The following is a 23957-nucleotide window of genomic DNA, read 5'->3' as shown; positions in this document are numbered from 1 at the left end:
TTTCTTATGAAGGGAAATAAAGAAAGTTTTGCAAGTGAATATCCAGATGATATGCAAAATCTGACAGCTTGACAATTCTCTGGAACATTAAAGGCTTTACATTTTTCTTAAATGCTGTATATACAGCTATATTCCAGAGCAACTCTCATTACTGTATAAAACATCACCATACCAGGAATTCCCATTTTCTTTACTCTTTCAGTTCACATTAACCAATATACAGTACAAAATTCTGTACTCATCACTTACACACCCAAGTTACACATATGAAGTACTCGCTGCCCACTGACTTAACAGCGAGCATGAGAGAAGAGGAACTGAGATAATTTAACAGTTTCAATATTGCAATAAAGAGAACACACATTTACAAAAAAAGGCAGGAAAGCAAGATTTCTGTCAAAGCGGACCCTTTTAAGTGAGGCTACAGTAAATGACAGTAAGCATGAACTGCATATTTCAGCATAGCTGCATCGCAGATAAAGACCCCTGGACTCCATCTTACCTTCTTAGACCCTTTCTATTGTCAGTTTCCAAAGAAGGGCGGGCAGATGCTCCTTTTGGTTGATGCCTGATCACTCAAATTAACCCATTACAAAGGACAATTGGCTACACACCCCAAAAATCTTATCATGATGCTTTCAAACACTTGGCCATGGACCAAAAATGAATGAAGCCCATGTGCATCAAAGGAAACGGAAACAGCAGAAAAGGTCTCCTAAACTCATTCTAAAATCATATTACCGAGCTACAGTATTCTAACACACTGCAACTGAAACTTTAGGAAGCCTTTTTTTTTCACTTGCCAGGAGGGTGACAGTGATAAGCCTCCACAGATAGCAGAAGTGGTGGGGTTTTTTTTTTTGCCTAGCAACAGCGTGCTGAGTCATCTCAGACATGGTTGCCCACGCAGCCCTGTGCTGACTGTACTATAGAGATATAGCATTTATAGCCATAGGCGGGTGCACACCACACTCTGATTACTAAAAGTGCCAGTAGTTTGAAGAAGTCCGGGTCTAACTGTCAACATTTACTGTAAGTAGGTTAGCCCAAAGGACACCATGTGGGGTGCATTGTACCACCAGGATTCAGAGTGACATGCATCACAATAACACACAAGGCCACCTTGCACTGAACTATTGCTGGTATCCCACAGAGGACATGGAATAAACATCATTAAAACCATCATTAGAACAAGACTACAGTGAACAACATATTATCAGTTTAATTTCTCATACAGAACCCCATTTCCCATTAATCTATCCATAGTACTGATGCCTACAGAGACACTGACTTCACATATTTTAAATATCAAAAGGCTTATCTGAAATTGCATGGGCACTTGTAACGTTAAGACTAGTTTCAGTGCTATGGCATAGTATGTATTTACTTTGGTTACATTGGTGCAATGAAAATCCCAAAACAGCAGTGTGACTGTGACTCTTTTGTACCAATGTCTAGAATGTAGTGCCATCAAACTGAGAAGAAGCAGTCTGCAATCAACTGTAACCAAATACCATAGAAGACAAGAGGAAGCAGTCTTGACCAAACATGGTATAGAAAACAACATAGATATATTATGGGATATTATCTTTAAACCAAGAGCCAAATGAAAAGAAAAGTTAATTTTAGATGAAGAACATTCTTTTACACTCAGACCTGACTGATTCACATACAGTAAAAGAGTACTCAGCTCAACTGGGATCATCAATCTGAAAACTATAGTCTAGAGTATATCTAGCACAGAGTCAGGCCTGGTCTTGAATACTCTAAGGGTCTCCGCTTTCACTATGAATCCTAGAAAGCTAAGACCAGTCCTGGTAAGCATCCCCCCTTCTTCACCTTGGGGCATCTAATAATGAACTGAATATGATACTGCAATAAACAGCTTCCAGTTTGAGAGATACCTTAGTGTCATGCTCATCTATAGGACCTCTTATATTGTTTCAGTATTTCAACCTAAAGCTTGTCATGCTCTTCCCCCCACCAGACATGAAGTGTTGTTATTTCTCTGCTCAAACACACTCTCCAGTTTTGCACTGGAAGCATGTGTGATGACCCGCAAGTGGTCATTTTCAGTGAAAATGTCAGTAGCACAAGTGCAACTTTTTACTATACAATTACTTTAAGCTATGTTAATATCTTTGTGAAAAGGCATAACATTTTATTGATTTTTGTACTCAGCAATGTAAGAAATGTAGCAAGGGTTTGCATCATTAGATAAAAACTGTGGTTTATAATGTACATTTTTAAATAATGGTGTGGAGCTCACACCTATGTAAATGTTTTGCACATATGAATGCTCTTTGTAAAGGAGGCAAACATCTGTTTGTAGGAAGGCAGAGTACAGGATAATTTAAATATATGCCATTTTACATGCTGTACATTCAAATGCTGCATCTGATTCTTCTTCCATACAAATTCTAAGAGATGTTGTCTAAAGTGATATATTCCATTTCACATAAATAATTCACCGGCAAATAGGTACTGTTGCCAGCTGGTTAAATTGACAACAATATCAGCTGTAAGGAAACCATTATGATTGACACTGGTAAAGCAGTAAAATAAACTTTGAATATTAAACTCTTCTTAACAGGTCTATGTTTTGTTTAAAGTTTTACCATAAACAAAGACAAATTTATAGTTAACGCAAAGTGTGTGTGTCTGACTCATTGTAAACGACTGGGTGCTTCCTTGGCGAGTTGAGAGGTTTTGGTTGCTTTTGTTACAGAAAGACTGAAAGAATTACGGTTTACTACTGTGTGGACTTCATCCAAGACATCGCAAAGCATGCCCTGCCTCCCTCACTTGTGATTCGCTGGCTGCAGCTGTCTATCAATTCCTAAGATTAACAGAAACACGGGACTGGTATTTTTTCCCCTGTTTGGGCTGAGAATACTGGCACGTATCCATGCGTACGATATAGGGGGAGATCTACTCCCACTTTGCTCTGCAGGAAACAAAATCACATAAAATCAAATGAGCAGGGTGTATATAATGACTACTACTAGTGTATAGCAAATATTTCCAATACTAACACTAACACTAATACAAATACTAACACTAATACTAATACATTCACATTTCCCACACCACGTACCTGATACTCCAATCCCTAAGTGAAATCTGACACAGTGTAATGGATCTCTTAGCATGATACCAGGAGCGGCAGTGTAGCATAGTGGTTAAGGAGCAGGACTCGTAACCGAAAGGTTGCCAGTTCGATCCCCGCTGGGACACTGCTGCTGTACCCTTGGGCAAGGTACTTAACCCACAACTGCCTCAGTAAATATCCGGCTGTATAAATGGATAACATTGTAAAGAACTGTAACCTATGTAAGTCGCTTTGGATAAAAGCGTCTGCCAAATGAATAAATGTAAATGTAATACCATGTTGTTCTAATGAATCACTGTTAGGCACTATGCATTTTATAACACTATTTTTCATCTTGATGCTCATTCACATTACTGGCTGTTTTGCACCTATGTTCTCATTGTCCCAATGAAATGCAGCTGTATTCCTTTAAAACTGATCTGATCAGAATGTCTGCCAAATAAAAACAAACAGGTAATGGCAAAAAAGGACAGAAGCCTCAATTTAATTATCACACAATTTATTTTCTACTTAACCGTTTTTTTTTACAAACAAGCATTTGGATATTTATGTAATGAATTAAGGGAAAATTCTCATTAATCAAACAGTCCGACCCACTTCCTTATTTTGTGGTATCATGTAAACTGAAGGGTAAATAGACTTTGCTGACAAATAAGCACTTTTTTAAAAAGAACAACAGCTAGTAAAGCTGTGGTGGTTTTCACTTGTTTCCAGTATAATATGCTATGAGTGACTCACTTCTTAAGGACAGGACACAACCACCTTCTGTTGACCTCCGCTGTTGTGCTTTCGACACGCAATCTCTATCGTAGGTTATATTTGCTGACTTGACCCTTGCATGATGAACAGCAACATTACGTTACTGTATTTTAGAGAAATGCGTCACCCGAAACAGCGGCCAATATCACAGCAACTCGAATATCAAAATCAAGCGCAAATATTTCTCAGTATAATTAATGCAGTATTACCTACAGTACATCTGTACAAGCTGTTCACTCAATATGAGTATCAGTGCTGAAAATCACACATTGATCAATGAATTAACTACAATTTATCACAGACAGAGCTTTTTTATACTATAGTACCAAATTATATTTCTACCACTCTGAATTGCTCTTTGCCATAACACTACTTCAAAGATCACCGTCTCAGACGGCACATACTTCTCCGTTACAGTGCTGCAATTAAATTCCAACATACACAGATGAGAAGAAATGCAATCTAGCTTGCATCTTTTGGCATCATCCGCTTTCAGTCGACCACGCAAGTACAAACTATGATTAAGAAGAAAACCGAAGCGACGACAGCAAAGACAAAACATCAAACATCACTGACACAGCAATTGCTTACCAACACTCACTGATGCTCTCCACACGTCTGAAGCAGAACACAAGACAAGAACAGAGAGAGAGATACATCAAGCAGTTTCATGACGCTGTGACTTAAGAGAAAAAAAAAAAAAGCTTAATTTCCCACACATGTTGATTAATGTCCCACACAGTTGTCCCCCCTCAAGGACTACAGATATCCAAATGACTCAAAGAAAAAAAAAAAAAAAAACAGCTAAGAGCTAATGGAACACAATTGCTCATGCTTTGCTGACTCACCAAACCACCACTTCCTCCCACTGCATGTTTCTCATTCCGTTGGTGATGACTGGTCAAGTTCTCAGGATCTCTGCTCTCGCCCTGGGAGGGCTGAAACTGGGAGGGAAGGGGTCCTTCAGCCCGAAGGGGGGCCAGCACTCCATGTTAGCTGCATAGCTGCCTTAACACCGCTGTAGTGTCTGTGGCTCCTGGAAAACGTGAATCAGGCGCTTGGTTTTTTTTGTTCGCCTGTATTTGAAATATTGTTCACAGTTACAGTTAGATCCGAAATTCCAGTCTGAAACCAACGATAAGCGAGAGAAGAGCAATGTAATGTACAGCAATAAGCCTCTGAAGCCTCTGAAGTGTTTGTGAATCTGCACTACCGTGCGTTTGCTCCATCAAAGGCTCTTCTCAGCGGCTTAGTGATGTGAGGGACGAGAAAAATGAAACCGAGCGCTCCGTCACCATTTTATACTCAAAGATTCAAAATGCCAGCTTCAAGGAGGAAGTCACGAGCGATATGCAGCTATAGGAATATAACAGAGTGTTAATGTGGCTAATGATTTTTCATGTCAAGTAGAAAAAAAAAAAACCATCCTTTTTGACAAACTACTACTTGATGTAAAATTCCGGCTTGCATTTACTACATTACATTTCATGAACAAGCTGCAGTAGCAAACAAATAATGGGTTTCAAGCCAAATAAGGGGAGGGGAAGAGGAATCCCTGGGAAACTACGATCTTTCCAGAAACAGAAACTTCCCTCTGTTTGAGTTCCCAGGCAGAACATTCTAAGAATAGAAGCTGACAGGACAAACAAACAACAGCATGAATTTTCATACTATTTGAAAGGAAAGAACGATGATTACATGCTATCATGTTCATTGATAACATCATATAACAATACAACATAACATGGGTAAACAACTCAGTATATAACAACTGTTTCTGTAAGAAATGTTTGGTCAGAAGGAGAGAGGTCTCACTACCTTCAAATGCCTATAAATGCATATGCTGCCTCCTATTTTTACAACGTCCTGAGCAACAGCTTTATTTGGAAAGAAATGGAAACCGAGTGTAAAAGAGCAGTACTGTCACAAATGGGCACTGTACAGAACCAGACTTATGCTATTACAGAGGAACTCCTGATCTCAAGCAGGTGTTGCTTTATTATGGGAAACACAGTACTGGACTACTGCTCCAGGTGCAGAACGACAACCAGGGTCTGCTCACTAATGTACCACGTGTACAACACACGCAAATACACATTTGAGCAAAACTCCATCAGCAACAAATCACTCCAGACAACAAGGCTATGATTCAGACTAGCATAGAATCAACTGAGCGTCTTTGAATCAAGGTATACATTGCATGCGACTGGACCTTTTCATCCCTGGCTTAGATATGTAATGACATACTTTCTATGTGCTGGAAACAAATTTTACTGTTAGACAACAACACAACATAAAGACAAACTTTTTGTTCCAAATTTCATTTATCTAGACACAGGAGTGTTTTAAAAGTTGTACTTGTGTTGATCAATTATTTACTGATGTCCTGGATACTCCACTGCTGACCCTACAAAAGTTTTTTTCTTGCGTCTACCTCTGTCAACATTCTTTCCACGTGTGCATTGCACAAATTATCTTCCTTCTATCCCTTTCCGCAGAATTTTGTGAATACACGAGACTCAGCAGTCAAAATGTCCTGTCCTCACTTCTGCAAATTAGAGATAACATGTATAAGCATCTCTCTCTAAAATTCTAGGGTGCTGTAGTGTAACTAACTGTCTCCTGGGGGTTGAGCTGTATAATTTACATAAGTGCATACAAACATTTATATTCATCAGGAAATTCCTTATAGCTAATTATAAAACAACCAGTAGGCTGATGATATACTACTGAATGAAGCTGGGGGTATCCTGTCAGTTAGCTAGCTGCCTCCAACAACATGATTCTTTTTGATTCAGCCAGGTAGTTAGCCTGTACAGCTAGCTAAAAAGATTAGCTATTTAATGGCACTGAAAAATTTACAAATACATCTAGCAAATAATGCTATCTAGCTAGCCAAACTAAATATTCCTTGAAAAACCGAGAAAAAATGTCTCTGTTATTGGAAATGCTGCATGGCAAAATGTTATGTTTGTTTCAGTTTTTCAAAGTATCTTTCACAACGGTCACTGTGCATGTAGCCAGATTTGGAGAAAAACACCACTCCTAGCAGAAAGGCCTACACTTCTGTACACTGTGGCTGCAAGTGTGATTTAATTAGAAGAGCTTTGCGTCACTAGACCTTCGTCACAGCATAGATCAGTCATAAAAGGCCATATAACCCACTTCAACACCAGAGCAGACTCCTTGCTCAGACGCAATACTCTAGAAACATAGAGCGCAACAACATAACCATTAGTGATCTGTCAAACCTATCCGAAGTCTGTGGAAAACATTTGCTCTCTCTGTTCCATAGCCTTCAACACATACTACTAAATTGCAGTTTATGCCTCAAGAAACTGACACCCACTTGGACAAGCCCTGATTATTTACTGAATATTAAAACGTATGTAAAAACAACATTACATTTCAAATCCTAGAGAAAATTAGAGGCATCACTTTCGACTGTCACAAAACGGTTCATATAGGTCCCACAGTATATGACAGGTTTTGAACTGAACTGTCAAATTCTTTATGTTTAATTGAGCGGTAACTGAATACTCTTATATAGTTGACATCTCTACATTTAGCCTGCTGTCATGTAGCAGGAGTCTTTTTGTTAAGTTAAAGATAAGGCTGTTCCTCATTCAACCCTGCTAACCCTCAAGCATTCATGCCCCCAGCTCTAAAAACACCCACTTTCCCCCATTGCCTTATGGTAAGTGTGGAAGCAATTTTTCCTTTTAAACCAGACCTGTGATGATTGGTCTACACTGAGTGACAGAAAAAAATATTATCCTTTCACTTACCGTAAATGTCCACGAAACACAAACACACAATTTCCAAACGCCTTTACGGAGAGTAATTGATTGTCTAATTACCTGTATTATTGTCTAGAGATGAGCATACACAACTTCTGTGTCACCATCGCCCACTCAGAACAGCTTCTTTTGGCAAAATACCAGACTTACAAGAACATTACACCAAATAAATCAAGCATGTGACTTTTCAGAAGCCAATATTAAAAAAAAAACTTGTTGATTTCTGATCAAAGAGAGGATAAGTTTCACACGTGTCAGAACAGTTCCAGCAAGTTTCTTATAAACCATGTGCTTTTCATACATAACAATGTGGGCTATGTGACAGTCTGCTTGATGAAGTGTGAATGCATGGGCAAGCACAGAAACTGATCACTATTTCAGTGATTCAAAACATCTTGATAAATGTAATCTTTGCATAAGAAAACAAAGCCTCCACGAATTCAGCTTGCATCCATATTAGCAGCAATATACACGTGCAGGTTTCACAAAATTGGTATAATGAACATAGAAATTAAAAAACCGAAAATTCAAACCCCTGATTAAACAGGAACAAAATATATGTTGTAGAAGAAAATGTACATTTTGGATGATTTTTCAAAACTTAAAGATAGTATACTTTTATCTTAAAATCACTGCACAGATCAGAATGATATTGATACATTTTACTCCAGAACACCAAGGACACCTTTAAGTATACAACTAAAATAAAATCCAACAAATTTCCACACCACCATTCTACATTTTGGAAGTTCATGGAAAGCTTCTGAAATTATCTAGGGACATTCTGTTTCCATAGGATATGAAAGGAAGTAACACTGAAAAGTCATTAGTAGCATTAGTGCATTATCAGTGTTAAGGTCAGACAGCTCCCAACAAATGGGCCAAAACCAAAAAAACAAAAAAAAAAAAAAAAACAAATCATCACTGAGCTTGACTAATTGTGAGAATGCCAGTGTAGAATTCACGAGAAGGTGAATCTAACACCTGTCATTACAGTCCATTACAAAGAAATTTAGTACTGGTGGTACAGTTAACACTTGCATTCACAAGCCATGAGACAAATGGTTTGGCAGGTAACCAAAAATCTAAAGGTAACAGTTGGAGCTCAGCATACAACGTGTCAAGGAAGTACCAATCAAGGTCACTTTTATGACTGTGGTATTCATGGGTGGGTTGCAAGGAAGAAGCCTCTTCTACAAGCTATAAAACCAGGCACCTTGAACTACATCTGAATGAGTCAGAAGCATGTCTTCTCACATGAAATTAAAACTGAGCTTTTTTGGACATGCTCATCAGCTTTACATTTAGGGTAAAAAAGGGTTTGTTATTTGTTGGAAGTGGTTCTGCACCTACAAGTCCTGGAGCCCTTGGTAAGAGTCACAAACTCCAACACATACCAGGACATTTGGGCCAAAAAATTTGCTACCCTATGCCAAGAAGAACCTAAAATTTTGGCTCAAACTAAAAAAAAAAAATAAAAAATAAAAAAAAAATTATATATATATATATATGCGCACGCGCGCACACACACAGTCAAACGTGAGCCTCCTGTTATCCAGCCACACACCTGCATTTAATATGTCTTTAAATAGGCAGGTGTGGCTCGTTAACCAATGGCTGGTTGTCTTCAAGTAAATCACACATTTTGACAATTACAATTACCGATTAAACAATTAACCTGTTCAGATGAAATTGATTGAGGAGCTCAGTTACTGACAAGGTTGAAAATGGAAAGGCAACAATTCTTAGGACATTTACCAAATTGACAATTGAACAAAGAGTTTTGGGGGAAGGGTGAGGGTTCTCCTTCACTGTCCTAATCAAGTGGCACCTTTCACATGTGTGTACCCAAATCATGAGATGTTCTCTGTCATTCATGCAAAATGGGATGGATGTCCATTTAAATTTGACTCGGTTTGTCCTGCCTACTCATACATGGGTTTGAATGTGGTATGCTTCTTCAGCCTTGGCACAAACACAATATAGGCAAGATCTTAAACTACAGAGTGATTTATTGCAATGCTGGTAGCTATGGGCAGTAATAATAGAAATCCTCTAATAACAGATGTCCATCATAATTTTCTCTCATAACTCTCATGATCCCAAACCAATCAAGGACTAGCGATACAGAAAAGCGCTGGAAAGTCTCCATCTCTTTGAAAAAACTACTGGGATGCCAGATAATATTTCAGACAGAAGAACTTGTGACTTTGGAAAATATAATATATATATATATATATATATATATATATATATATATATATATATTAAAATATAAATACAAGCATGCATCCTCCACCTCTCTACATAACCAGAATAAATCCAGGGTGCAGGTGTTCTTTAAACATCTATTTCTCTAAATATAATGAAAAATATAATTTGCTCTGAATGCTTTGATTTTGCCTTCGCTGGTGCTACCTCATATTGTTGTGAAGAAGGAATCCAAAACCATCACAGTCATTTCACCAGGGCCAATTACGGTATCTCTACTCTATATATATCTAAAGAAGAGAGAGAGAGAAAAAAAGGTTTCTGTATTGATTCTCACTGTGTAACATTGGCTGGTGACTAATCACTGACAGCTCTGGTGAGCGGCTTTTTTAGACATACAGTTTCCATTTGAGAAAGAGGGCTCTGACATTTAAGGGTCAGTCAAGGTGAATCTTTACATGAGCTTTATAGAAACCCTCAGGGATTGCATCATTTTTATCATTTTTTCTGTGTTCTTCTAATCTTAGCACATTGATTACTGCCAGTTTGCTAGCATAACTAATCATGCATTATCATTCTTTTTAATCAGAGCTTAGAGGTAGATCACAATAAAAAATAATAAGAAAGAAAAAAGAATAAGGTTAGCTTTTCTAAAAGAAAAAAGTGGTATCCATGTCTCTCTTTGAATGTTTAACTAGCAAAGGTCTCACTGCAACTCTGTGTCTAGCTGCTGAAAGGAAAATTGTGACTCCAGAGGAAATGGTTATGGCTGACAGATGTCTTGTGACAGAGAGAAGGACAGGAAGGGAGATGAATTCTGGCCATGTGACCATTTCGGAGAAAATATTCCCACGCCTGCAGGCTAGAGGTTTTCATATGTCGCCTGCACTCTTGAATGAATGGGAGTCACTGTGTTGGTAGCCCAGTTTAAGGTTATGTGAAAGGTTATGAGGTGGATGGTGTGTTCTGGACATGACTGTAGACTGAACTCATCAGGGTACCATCCAATGCAGTCTACCCCTATGTTTGTTCAGGTCGCAAACCTTAAGTCAAACAGACTTTTTGCACTCCACAGTTGACAAGAGTTTCAGCACTTAAGCATAGTTTCTCTCTCAAATTTTGACCACAGACTGACCACTGTATTAGTGTGAAATAGTCATCATTGTCCAAACTCCAAGACCAGATGGCTGAAGGGCTTGAACATGACAGAGCAAAGTATTGAATCTAGACTGCCCCCAGTAAACTGCACATACGGTCAAAATGGATTTGGGATGCCAGCAAATAAATGATGTAAAACAACATTGAGGGTAAATGGGATATGGCGACAGCATGTGTGAAGCTATAGTACCCCTATGGCAAGGACCTCCTATCCAGTTTCAAAGGAGAAATATGTCATATCCTGCTGCAGTATAATAAGAAGCACCAAGTTCACTCTGAAAGAGTCTCCAAGAGCAGTAGTAGAGCACACTAAATTCCCTCCGGTGAGTGGGTGGTTTGCTGTATTAAAGTATGTGTGCTGGGAATGGGAATTTGTGTAGGTGGAGAAGTCAAAAGGAAATGATTCACAGAGATCGAGCTTTGATAATTGTTACATTCATCCATATTTGTGACTAGACCTCATTTAAGCATTTGGATCGATCATTTCTCTCTCCATTTCACATACGAACTGAATGCATTTACATTTACTTCTTAATTTATGCAGCATTATTGAATATAGCATTCTAAAAGAATGAAGACAACAATATACTCAAACTCTAGACTAGACAAAAGATGAAATTCAGTAGACTATATAAAGAAGCAAGCCACCTTGGTGAATTATTATTATGAGTAACATTGACTGATCCAACCGAAAGTAATCACAGTTAATATATTGCAGCATGCGGTCATTCTTCTGTGACTCTGCCTGTCATGTGATTGCATGGCATAGCCATTCCTTCGTTTGTGGGCTAGACATTGATAAGTGTCCAGGAATCTGAACTAATCTGACCTGTGACTGACAGTGACTCAGGCTTTGATTAAGAACGCCTGGCCTGTTGCTAAGCAGTTAACCTGACCTCAATGACACAATGTGTAGGAGAAACTGACAGTCACACCGTTGGGCTACTTGGGTGTTCCCAAGACTGAAACAGAGGGGCAAGATGAAGCTTTTTTTCCATTTCCTCCTCTCGTTTGTGGAGTCAGGTTTCACAGGTGATTTACAACTGTATATGACCACAGTGGATACTATTCTGTAAGGATAGATCCTCATGACGTGAATCCCTTTCATCAGATAAGCACACTATTTCACAGTAGGACAAAATCTGCTAGCCTTTTTCTATAAAAGACAGAGTTCAGAGCTTAAATTAACTTCCTTAGCAGATACCTTTTTCCAGAGTAACTTACATATATTGTTTTTAAAATACTTGTTTCTATATGCATTTCTAGTTCTCTTTCACCCCAATTTAGAATTACCATTTGCATGCTAGTTTTCATACCAGAAGTTACTCAGCACACTACAGGGAAGTAAGTGGCAACTATAAGATGGTTGAGACTTCACTGATATCTTCACTGAAGTAAGTTGGTAAGCACCTGGTGAGCCACAGGGTCATCATAGACCTCTGCATGCATTCAAGATGAACGCCTTAACCTACTGAGCTACTCCTGAGCCACATATCTTACATTTTAATATGTTATCCAGCTTTATACAGCTGCATACTTACAAATGCAGTTCAGATGAAGCATGTTGGTCAACACTAACTATATTTACACACGCACATTGTCTTGTATAATGGGTCTTGCCCTGGCTCATATACTGAGCTAGCTGTTTTCATGCAGCATGAAATACACCCATTGCTAATCTTCGTGTATAAATGGTGATTAACGTATGCGGAGTAAAGCATGTAAAGGACAGGGTTGCATTTTCCCACTAATTTTCTCATTTGGAAGAACTGCTCAGAGGATACTCACTTACACATAACTGTAAATCGTGTTTTCTAAGCACATTTGAAAAACAGCTTGTTGCAAACAATCATTCTGGTTGATACTCTCAACAGTAGCAGGAAAACACAAGAACGAACTGGTGGACAATGGATGAAAGTGTGCAGCCAGGATGGGTGGGAAAGCGTGGTAGAATTTATGGATACAGAGGGGAATGAAAATTTCCATATTTCACAAACCCCAATCTGCACTTCATGGGAAAAGACAGAGAGGGTTGAGTGTGTTTGCTTTTGCTGTTTGTTTTGCATGTCGCTGTTGTCAGGAACAAAGCGGGAGGCTGAACTGAGCATTGTATGGTGAAGAATCACACTGCCATCCACAGAGGCACTGTGAAAAAATCTGTGCATATTCTGTGAAGGCATGGCCAGCTCAGTGTTCAACCGGTGGATTAAAGTACTTACTGTGGAGGAAACCTGGGAGACTCGAATGGACCCACTACATTCCTGAGGTGACCGGCCTGCGTGGATGGCGTCCGTCTCGCTCGACTGCCTCCCTCTGATGGACGCAGGGACTCCGTAAATCACAAGTGTGGCCCTCTTATGAGCTCCAAGGAGTAGTGGATGGCCAATACTGGCAATTTCCCCTTTATCAGAGTAAAGAAAGAAATGCCTCAAATAAGATTAACTGAAAATAAATCCGTATGAATAAGTGTCATTGTTAACGGATGCTTACGTACCTCTAAATTCTATCACATGCATAACCCGCAGTATTTGCTGTTGTTCCCACTGCTTTTGGAGCAGAAACTCCAAGATGCTAGGTCACCCCTATGACGTCAATACTGCTTGCAAAACATTGAAGTCATTCCGATCTCATATCAAATCCTGGCTTTTGTGGGTTAACAGAATAGGTGATTACAGCATTCATATCACATTCAGCCTATTTGTATATACAAGTTAACACAGGAATAGCAATATGCATGTAATCACAATCAGTGTCACACCAGGGAACCTGACCTGCAACCTTTGAGTTACAGGCCCAACTCTTTAACAGTGACTGTCTCATACAGGAAAAAAGTACATTGATCATTTGTATGTCTAAGGTTTACAAGGCAATGCAAAAGCTTGCTTCATAGAACTATGAGCTCATGAACTATTTAACATATTATCCATTTGTACAGCAAAATATGTGCCAAAGTAAATGAGGATTAACTCATCTAAAGCTATCCTAAAATGGGATTAGTTTACATTATTCAGTTGAGCTGATTACACTTATTATTTAAAAGTAGCCTGTATTGTATATACGACTACATTTTTGAAGTTTCCATCTGGAACCTGAAAACCGTGTATCTTAAGATGAAAAAGTTCAGCAGCTAAATTCACAGCTGTTTGTACAGTGACATATGTTGCTTGCATTCTATTCCAGTTCTATTCCAGATATCGTACTCACAGTACTTCGACTCTGGTTTAGAGAGGATGTCAGGCTTTAAATAGATGTGTTAGGTCCATACAGTTTTTCCCCTACAGACTGGAAAGAAATGTTCAAATTGTACAAACGCTGCAGTTTCCAAACTCCCATTTAAACTGTGAAAACCTACACTGAAAACGACAGTTTATGGCTAGTGTATAGTTGTTACAGAGGAAGAAATGAATCAGTTTTCCCCATCATTTTTTACTCTGCAAACAGCTCCCACAATCCATTCATAACACTGCAATTATGTTGTACATGAATATTTCTGACGCTTTCAGGTCTCCAGTTCAACTTTGGCCAGCTAACATTTTAAGAATCTTAAAGATAATGTTAGTGACGTTTTCGGTCTTGGGTTTCGGGTTCACAAGTGATTGTAATCATAGCAGAATGAAAGCTGTAGGGATAGCGCATGGTATAAATATAAACCTGTGATGTAGTTTTTGCTCATTTAACGATTACACCTCTTGCCTTGCATTTACACATCAGGCCTATAAAGACACTGGGACCTAAAGGAAAAGTGTAAATTCTTCATTTCAAGAAAGATGTCCTGATAAAAGTCATAAATAACTGTTAAATTACACACTTATTTCATTCACACGCGAAAATCAAAAGAACGTGTTGATACTAGCAGCACTGCAAGATGCCGTCTTGCTTTTCATACGGGGTCCATTTTCAGGTTCACAGATAGAGGATTTGGGGCCCCCTTCCTTTGCCTGCTTCATGCAATGTGGTATTTCTCTTAAGACCAAATATCAAATTTTCATCAATGCGACAAACGTGGCTTTCTTTCTGTCTGCATCTTAACCTCTCTTACACAAAACAGACGCACTTTTTGGCGTGTTCAGTTGCAGGTGACAAACCACACTATGGACTGTCATCACAACACCAGGTGCACTAAAAAGGAACATTTTTTGCATCATAAACCAAACCAAAAGAGACAGACGCAACTTAGACTTTGATCTCTCCAAACCAGTAAGAAAAAAAGACTGAGGCGGGCTATGCTTCGAGGAAACCTGCTCTGGCTCTGATGTGCTTTCATGCTTTCTGATGTAATGCACGGCAGCTGTACATTACGAGTACAATTATTTATCATTATACTCTTAAATCACGAAATCAATCAATGTTTACATCTAAAGCTGCAATGCAACATGTTTCTCAGTACTGCCACTTCGGTGAACCATTAGTTTTTGGCCATCAGTCAAAGTTAAACATACTGCCGGTCATGTGATGTGTTGAATAAGCATGTTGGTCAAAACCTTATTTGAACACTGATGCAGAGGATAACACTTCCTGATGTCATGGTCCATTTGAGCCAGGGAACCTATCAGATGTTTCAGAGAAAACGAGAAACTTAGCATTGCAAATGAACTTTACTGAGTGACATTAACAACACGGGCATTTTCTCCAGTTTTCACTGAACAAGAACAAAATACAGTGATTCATGGGTAGAAAAAAAGGACTGCACACAATGACGAGATGCGTAGGACACATTAATATTGAAGCCCATTATCACAATAAAGGAGATGAAATATCAAGGAGGTTGTCAGATTGATGTTTGCAGTTTGGGCTGCAGGGAAATTTTATGCCTGATTTGGATACAAATCCTACAGGGAAGTAGTAATGGTCTGAGCCCTGGAGGGGTATATATATATTTATAACGAGGTGAACATGCCTGACTGTGTCACGACTGCTGACGTGATGCTCTCAAATGGTGCACATCAAATGTGTCTGGAAACCTAGCTCACAGAACCACCACCGTGTCTTCCCTTCTACTTCAAAGGGAACTGTGGTATTTTAGTCAGGCATAATTAGTCCAAGTTGTCCTGGTTTTTTGTTCCCAATAGCAGAAACACATGAAAATTGCTACACAACTGCTGTTTAATCATACTGCATTCATACTGCATGTCTGCAAAACTAATTTCTGCCATAACACACTGTATTTAAAAATGTGTAAAGGGCAGAGCTGACTTTTTCAAGTGTGGCTCATGAAGTTGAAAATGTTTATTACCAATCTGAAAATATACCACTGGGGCAAAATCAGACTCAAAAATGAACATCATTTGGCTCTAGGAGTTTGCCATCTGTACCAGTTCAAACAAGAGCACAAGACCTCACCGCAATGGTTCAAGGCATTCAGTTCAGCCATACCCTCTGATATGCTGTCCCCCCCACCATCACACTGACATACACACAGAAGCACAGGCACACGCACACACACACACACTCACATGAATGCATGCACACACTTTGGCTGAATCAGCTGTGACTGGAATCAGTACCACACCCCTTTTGCACAACGAACAGCTGTGCTCTTGTCCACCCAGCCTGCAAAGCCAGTAATCTCCTGTGTGAAAATGATCCTGGCTGCTTTCTCACTGCTCACCAGCACCACGAAGTGCACAACTGTCAATCAATATCTTCCGATTCCATATCCCATAGGGCCACTGAGACCAGAGCATCCTATTGGAGGCTCTGTCTGACCACAATGGGGAACAAATCAATAACTAAACGAATGCAAACCGTCAGTACTGGTGTGTGTGACATGACTAGGTAATCAATATTCACAAGGCCCCCCCAGGGAACCATCACACATACCTCCACAACAGCACTACTTTACACGGAAGTTAATTATCAACACGGTGAAGGTGGTGAACACAGCCAAATGGGATTTTCCCATTTATAAGAATGCCCATTCATTTCTGATCTCAGGTGGTGGACTCATTCATTGTAGAGATCGCTCTGGGTTTCATTCTACATCACATGGTTGGAAACATATGATCAGATGCTACTAAAATTCATCAAAACAGAGTACTATGTGGTTTAGACTTAGAGTGAGTTCAAAAACACGATGTTGAGTGTAGTGTTTTTCTACAGTGAAGGAACTGCTCAGCAATGCTAGCTTTTAAGTCAATCTGCTAACTCTGATGTGACAAAACACAACAAAGTAGATTTGAAAACTAACAGAAGTTAGTTAAACTAGTGTCTGAAAACATGGGGCAGCAGTGTAGCATACAGGCAAGGAGCAGGGCTTGTAACCGAAAGGTTGCTGGTTTGATTCCCTGCTGGGGCACTGCTGCTGTACTCTTGGGAAAGGTACTTAACCCACAATTTCCTCAGTAAATGTCCAGGTATACAAACAGATAACATGTAAAAACTGTAACCTGTGTAAGTTGCTCTAGATAAGAGCTTCTGCTAAATGCCAATAATGTAATGTAATGTACTGTACTCACAACTACAGTTACAGTGACAGATGGTGACACACAAGACATAATCAAAGATGTATCTGAGTGCCACCTAACACTGCCTTCTGGTTGGTGTCACAAGATACGGCTGCACAGTTCTTGAATGAACGGGCTATGTGATGAGCTATTTGAATCCTCTGAACCCCCCAAAGGAGGTCTGGGAAGTACACACTGACCCCAGGGGACCCGGGGAAGTTCTGGAAGGAAACCACACGTACGCCGTGTGGTTCTGCGTCACATGGTCTGAGTGTCACAGGAACAGACACCTGCGGCACAGTGCCCTCCACTCACCCTGCACTCTCATTATTAACAACTTATGATGTATCATTTATGGGTCATAACACAATTTCGAGATGCAGCTCTGGTATGCTTTGTACTGTAAGAACAAAGGCCTGGGCACAGATGAGCAAGCAAGACATTAGTGATATGAGACCAGGCTAAAAACTAAGATGAGCATACAGGTATTTGAATACAGATGTAAACATAGTCATTGAAAAGGTCATAAATAAAACCTAATCCCACTGTTTATGCCAAACTAAGAACCAAAGGAGCAATATCAACTGTAAGAGCAATGTTTAAAACAGGTAACTTGTCTTAAAACAGTTTTCAAGAATAGTCTGAGTGTAAGAGTGTAGCTGTACTCTGTTACTTGCTTACTATTCTCTTTTTTTGCGAGGCTGAAACACATGAAATGCAGAGAAAGAAAAAAAAAACTCACTTAAAGGTGTTAATGTAAGGCTGCAGCCAAACTACAATACATAGGGTCTGAATTCTGTATATTTATCTGCTTAGATGACCAACTTAACAACAATCTAGTTAAGTTTTACGGAGCCATTCAGGTTTGACACCTCAATGTCATGCTGTGTCTCACACAGAGGTGTGCTGTTCTTGATTTAAACCTGACACCCTTCAGTGCAAAGTCCAGTTTCCTAAGATTTATTAACAGCTAATAGCATCAACGATTCAGTACCTGTGCACCCAATTGCCTAATCCTACTGAAAGCTTTTTTAAGTCGCTCTGGATAAGGAGCGTCTCACAAATGAACAAATGTAAATTTCAGCTCAGCAGACAGAACAGAAGCAGTGCATTAGAGTGGTAGCTGATGTCTTCATCAGCGTTTGAATCCCAGCTAATCTTCCTATTTTTCTGTTTAGATAAAAAAAAAAGTCACTGAGTTAGGGAATGATATGAAATGCTAAAATTCTAGGTTCTTGCTTTCAGCAAAATGAAACACAACTGTCATAAAACCCAACACTTCAGTGGGTCTGCTACAACATATGTAACACAGAAATGTGTAATTTTTCTGTATATGACAATGCAATAACAAACATGTTTATGACAATACGTCCTGACCACAACAAATTGATCTGTACATCAGACATGTCTCTTATTTTTGTTAAATGCTGGTGTTTATAATGCTATTTGGATTAGTTAGATAACAGGTAATTTTTTAATTGATAATGTAACATTATGAGCCTACTACAGGAAATCAAGTATTACAGGTATTGGTATATTTCTAAGAATCATTATCTGAAGAGGAATATTATAACTCAGTGCTTTTCAACCCTGGTCCAGGGGACTAACCACGTAGGCTATGTTTGTTTTTGTTCCAATTCAACTCACAATCAAACTTTTGCAGGTTTTAAGTAATTTAGGTCTTTTTGAGTTCATTGAAAACATCTGGATTTGCCATATGCTTGAAAATTCCAGCTTTTGTTACAGATCTGGATTGCTGGAAATGTGCTTGCTCTAACAGGAGAATGAAATCAAATGTGTTTCCAGAAGTTATTTCTAGTCATTTGACAGATATAAAAACCCCAAAATGATCTGTCAAAGAAAGAACAATTCTTAGGTCAGAGTTCAATCAACTTAGCCTAACAGAGAGCTCAGAATGTAATGAAAACCATCATACGTGACAGAGCCCCATGACCAAGGTTGAGAAATACTGCCACCTCGTGGTAAAGCACACCGCTGTTTATGACACATTTTCAAGCATTTGTTTTCTTGCCATCCACAACACGGTTTTGAGGTTGTCATCATAAAGTGTACGTGAAAATTACAGAGGTAGTATTGCATTAAGGATATAATAATCTTAAGGGTGTAAATTGTACCTGATGGAAAAACAGAATTGAATGTGTAGAATCTGTAGAGCAGGGCCTGTTGTTATGGTGATGGTGGCGGCTGGCACACATGGCAAAAAAAACCCAGGTGGATACAGGAAACACACTGACCATGCAGTCTTGTTTAGCCTTCGGAGTGTTGTGCAAGTTCACACTTCACGAGAGCTAGCTCAAAGTTCAGTTCACACAGATTAAAATGAACAAGTTACAGTTCACAATTTTGAATTTCATTTCTTTCATTTTTTTTAAATGAGCTGCACCAGGGACTATTTTATGCGCGGGTCGGGCAGTTGGTTGCGAGCTGTCAAGCTGAGTATCTTGATGAATTGCACTAATAAAAACGTCTCAAGTATGGGATAACGCCGTCCCTGTTCATTCATCAAGCAGTAACTCTAGCACGCCCAAGGATTCCGAATCTCGCGCAAACCCGAACGAGCTCAGGTTCGCGTTCTTTAGCTGCTAACGGATACGTTCAAGTTCACCGTTCACCGAAAAAGTGAGCACGTTCATGCACAACACTGATCCTGGGCCAACTATAAGTACATGTGTCACTACAAGTACAAGCACAGCTCTGCATACATATAAGTATAGCTCTGTACATTTCATTAAATACATATTTAATTTAGAAAGATACCTGCATGAGCACAGTAATGATTACCTTTACAATGGGTAAAGTCTAGACAGCCATTTTGGGGTCCTACACAGCCCAGAGTACCAGTCTCTCTCATTGGTGTTCCCTATATCACTGTTACATAGATGGATAGACACTATTCATGATCATTAGTCATGTCATGATCATGTCAGCATTCTCTATGCTATGCTCATGTATATATATATAAATATATATATTTTATACCTGCAGGACAAATGTATATACTAGTGAAAAACCTGGGTGCAGTACATGGTGTTTGGCCATGAACAGTACTTTGTTCTGTTGATTATCACTGCATAATTTGGATAGGATATTACCCTTATGCACTGCAACAAGGTACTTCACTGTCATTGTGACAGTACATGCAGCTGTCATAGGATGTGTAACACGAAATTACCAAAACTGTAAGTCTCCCCAGTCAAATTCCACGTTGGAAGATACAGTCTAAATCACCAGGCATAGTCAAATTCAATGCACTGTATAATGTAGATACATACGCGCAGCAATTAAAGTAGTCTATACTTTGCTCATCCACTAGATGGCGACATCACCACAGAGTTAGAGTGCAGACAATGACCCACTCTGACAATGACACAGAAGGTTAACCATGTATGCAGCTTTCAATGTTTCAAGTCAGGGGTATTCTATTATGTGAATGTTTCAGAGCATTTCACACATCTGACAGCCCACTCAATACTGTCAGAAACAATAATTTTAGTATTGGAGGAGGGGGTGTACTTTTGTTGAATCTTTATCTCAAGCATTGGAAAAACATGACATTGTCTAACACTGGCGTACAGATAATGGGTTTAGTAAAAGCTACTTTGTTCCCATGCAGTACTGTGTACAGTGACATTAAATAATTAATAACAGCATTTACTGTTCCCTTGTGGGAAGGAGAATGCTGTACAAATTTCTAGCGGTACAATATCAGCACTCTCACTAACACCCAGCCAAGAACGCGACATTCTCGCAACACTAAACACTGAAAGATGACAGCACTCTGCAGCGGCCTGTGTGCCACAGCGGAAGCCGGGAGGGACAATGCCACACTACTGCAACACAACTTATCCACCGGGGCACTTCATGGATCAGAAACGGCATGAGAAGCTGCCCGCTGTCAAATATCGATTCCTCTGGCATATTTTTTTTTTTAGTATCTGCAAATCTTGACACTTTTAATCTCCATGTCATGCAGTCTCTGTTTCAGTCCAGCACCGGTGCGACACCGAAATGACGTGCCACGCACATTTTATATGTACTTTCATTCACACTTTACAGTCAGCCAACAAACGCAGGTTTTCTCACCTGAGCTTTTCGCTTGTATTACAAATCACACTTTCAACCGTTCCTCCTTAATATACAGTGTTATTGACTTGTGCAGCAGGTGTGTGTGTGGGTGTACATGCATCCATGTCACTGAAACGTTTTTTTTTTCACAAGGCCCTTTGGGGTACACCATTGTACATGCAGAAGCGTATCTGTGTAAGGTGAGTTTTGTAGTCTGGATAAGAAAAAAAAAGGGAAAAGTGAAAAGTCAGAGAAAAAGTGAAGCCTGTATTTCATGCAATCCATCAGTTGATATGAGCTCAATCTTCTTCTGATTATTATATAATAATTATAATAACATGTCATATAAGATGTAGTTCCAAAACCTGTTTCTCTAAATGAGTATTCTGAATGCACACATGTGCTTGCACTCTAGTCTGATGCGTGAAAGCAAGAGCTTCCTTTGTCCTAAGAAAACACACAGCAGCTACAGAGAGAGCCTGAGAGCGTTTGTGATGGGACTCGTTTCAAATATGAGTGCAGCGGTATCAAAATTGAGATAATCTCACAAACCCTGAGCTGCCCGTTTGACTGCTGTAAAAAAAAAAAAAAAAGGTTTCTTTTTATGAATGTAAGTTTCATGGCAACCACTTCCTCTTCGTTGAAAGCAACAATTGCAGGATTTACTGGAAACTGGTCAAAAGCAAACAGAACTGAAAATTTAAAATGTAACATGAGGGTGCGTCAGAGCAACCATACATGCCTTATAAGGAGTTAGGCTCTATTTGTATTTGATTTTTGTCATTCGGGCCAACTCTCCACAGTTATTTCAGTGATCTTTATCATATATTCAACCATACACTTTGCTTGAGGAGTCAGTAGCATCGGTGTATTTATTGGTCATCTTTAACTTTGAAATGTGATATCAACAGGCACCACAGATATACAAAAGGAGTAGCGTGGCCTTCTGTCGCCTTTTGGGATAGTTTAGCGTGTTTCATTTGTCGATTGACTTCAGGTAAAAACTCTGCCAACAATATAAATCAGCATGTTATGGATGAATAATGAAATGTAGTTAAGGTGTGGGTTCTGCACCGTTTTTCATCATTTCGAAGTGCCTTAAACACAGGTGGTGGCTCTCCCAAACCACCCCCAGTGTGGAGCCTTCCGCCTGGGGGTCGCGCAGCAGCCATTTTGTACCAGAACATTCACCACGCATAATCTGAGGCGGAAGGGGAAGAGAATTTTTTTAGCCAATTAAAAGGAGAGGATGGTTAGACGGCCAGATTTAGAGAGCCAGATTATAAATTTATACGGGACAGCGGGGTACACCATGTTCTTTGCCATGCGGCCTCCACTGACCACCGGGGTCAGGCAGGACCTCAGGTCTCAGTTTAACCTCTCATCCGAAGGATATTATCAATGTATGAGATAATGTATTACAAAATAAACATGTACGCTTGCTCACACCACTTACTTTTTCACATCTGGTATTCAAGGGAGTAAATGAATAAACAGATACTGTAGACAGACAGACAGACAGATACTGTAGACAGACAGACAGACAGATAGACAGACACAGACAGACATACTTGGAACTAGAAGAAGCCTAAGAGCCAAGCTGTCACAAAAATGACTCAGGATGAATTTCAAAACTCCTGTTTTTTTTTTTCCTTTTCAGACTACGTATGTTCCTTATCAAGTAACACGGAGCGGGACAGGCATGTACACCAGCCCTCACTAGCCCTAACCCATCATAAGTTAGCCTGCTCAAGGAAACAAGGAAAAATATGCAATACAGCAGGGCACAACCTGACTTATGGAGACTAAGGGTCAGTCAGTACCTTTAATGCATGTATGGAAATGAGCAATACTGTTGTGTGCAAACACTCATATTGCTAATATTGTTACAACAGGTGGATGCCCGTCTCCCCTAGTGGAGAGTTGTTCTGCAACCAGCAGTGTGTATACCACACAGACAGAGCACATATGAGACAAAATGTTCACGTTTAACACAACTCAACCCCACAACAGTTACATGTGATGACACACAGGCATCCCATCATGGCAGCAGCTTAACTAATCCTGGGGCCTTTTTCAGAGGGCTCTTTTAGCTATGAGTGGTAGTCTGGGACGGTATGTCAGGTAATGTGCATGACAGTTGACTGCTAATAGTCTACTCAAAAGACGAGGTCCTTGCATCTGAATAACATGACAATGTGCCACACTCTGTGGTTTCCTCTCCACCCCTCAGTAAAATTAAGCAGGGCTGGCACGTGTTCAATTCACTGGGCAAAATTTAAGATAAAATGCCATTATTTTAAAGTAAAAAAACACTTTCTGCCACTTGTTTCCCTTTATGTTTTTTGACACTTTACAGTGCCCTTGGTCATTTCCTCAGAAACTTAA

At 39.5% G+C, this 23957-nt stretch overlaps 1 long non-coding RNA gene across 1 annotated transcript in view; it reads right to left on the bottom strand.

The window, feature by feature from the left end:
- Positions 1-23957, bottom strand: part of LOC118789810 — a 52082-nt gene that overhangs the window by 26117 nt on the left and 2008 nt on the right. Inside the window, exon 2 of the long non-coding RNA XR_005005482.1 lies at positions 13260-13441. This is a non-coding gene — a long non-coding RNA (uncharacterized LOC118789810). The remainder of the gene's footprint in view (positions 1-13259; positions 13442-23957) is intronic.

The sequence above is a fragment of the Megalops cyprinoides genome, chromosome 15, assembly GCF_013368585.1.
Source record: "Megalops cyprinoides isolate fMegCyp1 chromosome 15, fMegCyp1.pri, whole genome shotgun sequence".
Taxonomy (NCBI): Eukaryota; Metazoa; Chordata; class Actinopteri; order Elopiformes; family Megalopidae; genus Megalops; species Megalops cyprinoides.
This window is presented reverse-complemented; position numbering and strand designations above follow the sequence as displayed.